The sequence below is a fragment of the Erpetoichthys calabaricus genome, chromosome 16 (genome assembly GCF_900747795.2).
Source record: "Erpetoichthys calabaricus chromosome 16, fErpCal1.3, whole genome shotgun sequence".
NCBI lineage: Eukaryota > Metazoa > Chordata > Cladistia > Polypteriformes > Polypteridae > Erpetoichthys > Erpetoichthys calabaricus.
In genome coordinates this window covers 41961099-41967098 of record NC_041409.2, presented here as the reverse complement: position 1 = coordinate 41967098, position 6000 = coordinate 41961099, and positions in this window count along the sequence as shown.

The window sequence follows — 6000 nt, the reverse complement described above, 5'->3', positions numbered from 1 at the left end:
AAAACGTAGTATTTGTTGGTTTAAACAGTGGTATAATCAACAAAAGGAAGTTGATCGAGTGACAGAGTGTCGGAGAAACTCAAAGGCTCAAATTCATAAAGTCACACAGTGCCCGAAATAAAAAAGAAATCACATATCAAAGTCGCCGTGAAAAGGCGAGTCGTAGCCCACCGTCTGAGTGTCATATGAAAGCTTATTAGGGTACAGACAAAAAAAAAAAAAAGGCACACAGTGGGAAAAAAGCATGAAATGTCAACTTTAATCTCGAAATTTCCACTTTAATCACGTAGTTTATTTTGCCATTAAAGTAGAACATCATAAACTTCGTCTTAAAATCTTTTAATTTACTAGTTTCTCAAATCCCATTGTAACTAAAGTGGTATGTTAAATACTTTGTTCTGTATTTGATCTTCTATGTGCTCTATGTGTGTGAATCACTACCTGCTTTTTAAACGGGCTTTCTCTTTCTCCGACAGGACACATAATCCATTACATTCGTGATATTACAGCTCTCTGAATAATTAAAATACTGAGATGTATATGTGATATCTTTTTCATGATGATAGGAATGAAAGCATGTTATTAAACATGGGAACACGGTGGCGCAGTGCTTGTTCATATCTCACGCAAGAGGTTTGCTGCGCCATGCACGACCTTCAATGAAATAATTTATCACAGCAGTACTGTCTCTTTCAAACGTACTAACCTCCAATTCCTGTCCTTACTTTTCTTTCTACAAAAACCCAATCGCCACACAATCAGTTATGTAATAGACGTGAAGCCATCTGTAAGCTTAGAATGCTGATTCTTCAAAACTTTTAAGGAACATTGAAATATCTTCGTGGTACGTGTTTAATTATTATATCCGTCTATCTTTCCAGTGTCGCGTCAGCACCAGCAAGAATACAATGCAATGCAGGAACAATTACTGAACTAGGTAGCGCTGTGGCACCGTGTCCTCACATGTTTAATTATTAACAATACAGATTATTTAAATGAAGTTAAAGTTTTATCTGTATAATATAATCAACATATTTTGCTGCATTTCATCTTAAAAATGAATACCGTCATCATATGTAAATAAGCGCTTTATAAAGTGGCACAGGTTGTGCAATATTATAACTGTATCCCAAGTTTACAGTGAGGTGATTGTACTTATAAGTACAAACAGTTCTACAAGGAGCACTTGATGGACTGATTTAGTGCGTTTATAGTTCTTGGGATGAAACTGATTCTAAACCGCGAAGTCCGTACAGGGAAGTCTCTAAAGCATTTTGCTGTGGCTCAGGCAGCGTCTGCTTCATGCTGTGTACCGATAATTCTCTTTCCGATCAGCTGCTGCTGTGATTTCCCACTCAGATACAGTGATATATATACTCCGAGTGGTGCAGTGAGAGTAATATGGAAGAAGATGATCTACTGTTACAACCCTTAACGGGAGCATCTGAAAGAAGAAGATGCAGTGAGCGTAACAACGCTAAAGCAGTTATGGTATTTGGAATACTATGGCTATTCCCTGGACCATTATATTGCTACAGGTTAATTACAATCAGATGCATTACACTAATAAACAATATGCAGTTAATTTCAGTGTATTTATAAAGCCGCACCAGGAATGTGGGTCTAAGAAAGAAAAGGTGATCACACAGGAACAGTAGCACTGCTTTAACGCTGGGTGCCGCCAGTCTGCAAAACTGGGCGGATAAATTGCGTACGCCAAGGTATGAGTTACCGTGGAAATGTGCGTGGCTTTACGCCAAGTTTAGGTTTTATACATCGCGATTTGAGCGTGGAAACGTTCGTACACAACATTTCTGTGCGTACGCACTGTTTATACATGAGGCCCCTGATCTTAACCCAATTGAGCATGCATTTCACTTGTTGAAGACTAAACTTCGAACAGAAAGGCCCACAAACAAACAGCAACTGAAAGCTGCTGCAGTAAAGGCCTGGCAGAGCATTAAAAAGGAGGAAACCCAGCATCTGGTGATGTCCATGAGTTCAAGACTTCAGGCTGTCATTGCCAGCAAAGGGTTTTCAACCAAGCATTAGAAATGAACATTTTATTTCCAGTTATTTAATTTGTCCAATTACTTTTGAGCCCCTGAAATGAAGGGATTGTGTTAAAAAAATGCTTTAGTTGCCTCACATTTTTATGCAATTGTTTTGTTGACCCCGCTGAATTAAAGCTAAAAGTCTGCACTTCAACATCATCTGAGTTGTTTCATTTAAAATTTATTGTGGTAATGTACAGAACCAAAATTAGAAAAAAGTTGTCTCTGTCCAAATATTTATGGACCTAACTGTATGAGAGGAAGCAAGGTTATTTTTTTGATTTGGCCCTGTCATATGCTAGCAGTTGAAGAGAATACAGGCTTCTTTTTTGAAATAGAAATCTGCCTCCATCCAGTTCTTTTTATTCCTAAAATGATTCCATTCACCTTAGAAAAGAAATCTTATCATAAAAAATACAAGCTGCACCAGAGGTCTCATGTATTAACAATGCGTATGCACAAAAATGTTGCGTAAGACTGTTTTCACGCTCACTTCAAGATGTATAAAAACTAAGCTTGGTGTAAAGCCACACATATTTTCACAGCAGCCTCAGACTGTGCATACGCACATTTCTTCTCAGTTTTTCAAACTGGCGGCACCCAGCGTCAAAGCAGTGCTACTGTTTCTGTGTGGTCTGACATTTTTTCAGATTTGCATCAATGAAGCGGGATTTATCAAATACATCAAAATTAATTGCATATTGTTTGCAAACTTAATTCACTTGATTGTAATCATTCTGTAACAATATAATGGTGCATAGAATGGCCAAACTATTCCAACTACCATAGCTGCTTTAGCATTGTTAGAAGACATCATAAATGGAAGAATTAGAAAAGAGCAAGTGTTTGCAGATGATGACAACTGGCTTCTAAGTTAATTTAGATTTCCAAGAGCTATTCTCTTGGCGCTGTATGTTGAACTGGCACTGGCTTTACAAAGGCAGACTTTGATGAAATTGGTGCTCGGCATTGATGCAACACTATAAAGGTGTCTTCAGAGAATGAATTTGTTTATGTAAATAGAAAGCATTTCCACTCTAGCAATGTGCTACTATATAGTCCATAGAAAGCATGTCACATTATGCAAGCATGTAACCTGCTGCATAATTTGGCACACAATCATGCCTTGCCCATACCTGAACAGATGCAATATAATGAACCTGCTCCTGACACACCAAATGATCAGCCAAATTGGACAGTGTTACATCTTCATTTGAATGTAATTAGCAGAATGTAAAAACAGGTAATCAGATGCAACATTTACTTTTTAATCAATTCATTAATGTTCTGGTCAGTATTATATAGTACAGCCCCTATATTCCTTAGATTCATTGTCATCTCTTACAACATCCACTATTGCAGTTTGTTGACTCCAGAACAGCATCTGTCAGAACATGCCCAGAAGTGTGTGTGCAGCCAGAGCCTGAAAATATGCTCGGCACAGCAGCACCATCACTGCGTGGATTTGTGTCCTCGGTATGGGGGTCAGTTTTTGTAATATTGTCTGAAACAGAATAAACACACGGTGGGCTGCTACTCGCCTTTTCACGTCGAGTTTGATATCTGACCATTTCTTTTTTATTTCAGGCATTGTGCATCTGAAGTTAAACATTCAAGTGTCTCTGGCACGCTGTATCACTCCATCAACTTCCTTTGTTGCGTATTCCACTGCTTAAGCCAACAAACAGTACATTTTTCCTTGCCTCCACTTCACATTCACTGAAATTCTTCTTTTTTTCCACGTACTTTTACCATTGTCTTTTAACATAACACTGAATGGAAGGGGCTATTTATATTGATTTACATATTTAAACATGTGAAATTCTGGGAGGAGTCAGGGTGGGGCTACAGGCACATGCATGTGGGTTAAATTTAATTTTCATTGGGATTTTAAAAGGGGAAGTGCATGGATCTTGGCATACACACAGTTTTATGCATCTGGATTTTTTGTGTGTATGCACATTCCTAGATTTGTCCATACACCATGTTTTAGTGTGAATTCTACGAAAGGCATTATACATGAGACCCCAGTACTTCACCTAGGTCTGGATCCACAGAGTAGGCCTCCTTACCAAAGAAAGTCTTCCCCCAAATTCAAAGGACCAAAAATGGGCAAAAAGCTTTACAGTCTCAAATGTCCAAATGGAGAAAATGAACCCAAGACCCAAGGGATCAAAGAAAACAATACAAAGGTGTTGTAATATTTAAATGTTTATTACAATTAAAAAAAAGATAGGAACAAATGAGCAACAATAGCTTTTGCCTTAAAAACACAAAACAAACAAATTGAAATAAATCATGAAATGAAAAGCAGTAGCTTCAAACATGAATAGAGGTCAAAATCTGTAAGGTTCACAACAAATCAAAAATCATAAGAAAGGGGAGTCAAAAGTTAGATGCAATGCTGAAGCTTCCCCTTAAATGCTGCATCATTAGGTAGACCTGCTAACTTGGGCTTCACATGAAGGAGACAGGGCAGACAATTAAAACACTGCAAAGAAAACCTAAGAATATACGGAACAGCAAAATAATTAAAAAAACTAATGTCAAGGAAAATTATATTCCAAAAATATAAAGGCCAAACAAAGTCAAAAACAGAAATAATAACATCATATGAAAAATTATATTTCAATAAAAAGTTTAAATAAACAAAAAAATTGCTTGATCCAGGGCACCAACAATGGCTGTTCCATAACAGCAGGCTCCTTTATTTGAAATGACACAGCACTAAGGCAAACAGTGCATTGACTTCTTCAACTGCTTTATTCACACTGATTGAATACAGAAATCTATCTATCTATCTATCTATCACAGGACAGATAATTCAGCCAATCAATCAACAAAAAATAAATAATTGTATACTGTATTGAAACTGGAAAATGAGTACAAGTTAACTCAAAGATAATTAAAATTAGTTTGGATGTCAGCTGGAAACACTGAATTGCCTGAGGGCAGTGGGCAGAAAAGACTCCCAGAGGTGATTTTTAACACACCTGTGGCTAAAAGTACTCCAAGATAGCACCTCCTGGAGGGGATTTTTTATGATGACATCCAATTTTGCCGCAATCCTGTTTTCCACTACCGCTTTCATTAAAAATTAAAGAACATGTGGGATGTCATTCTTGGGTTTACATATTTCAATGGTTTAGAGAGTATTGTAAATGAAAGGTAGTGAGTAGTAGGATTGCTTTTTCCAGGAAGTAACAAGTAAAGTAATCCTGTTTAAATTTGACAGAAAATTTAAGCCATTTGTAATGGATTTTCTTCTTTGATTCCAACTCTGCTCCTTTTCATCTTTCTTCACTCCCTGAGGCTGAGAGCTTTTAACCACTCAGGGTCCACCATTAAATTGAATTAAATTTAAACTCTATTTCCAGGCAACATAGTTGCTAGGAATTTCTCCTGGTGTTAAATCCATACACATGACATGAGATGTAGAACCCACAGTCCCCACCTGCTGGTAAAGAATGTAATGCAGGATAGAGAGGCTGTCAACCTGGCCGTTCATTTGCCTCCATATACACACTCTGATGTCCGGGTGATAAACCACTCCTTCAAAGGTCCTGTTGGTCTAGGAAATCAGTACAAGGAATGTGTATGTCAATGTAAAGGTAATATTTTCACAAGCAGAAAAAGTGACTTCTCTTTTAAATGATGACAGTGAAGTCCATCTGCTCCTCAGGTTTTCTTCAACAGGATGAAGGAGACAAATATGAGATCAGGAAGAAGAGGTGAAGTTTTAATTTCCAATGTGACATGAATTGCCTCCCAGTAAAACACCAAATTCCATCAGTACTCTGCAGAAATTTAAATGACCAGTGAGTCTTCATTTTCAAACAGTCAGAATGAATTAATTCAGAAGTTGCAGACACCTTAAGTGATCTCTGGAGACATCATCTCTGTCACTTACTCCATGTGCTTTCACATAGTTATATATGCTTGTGAA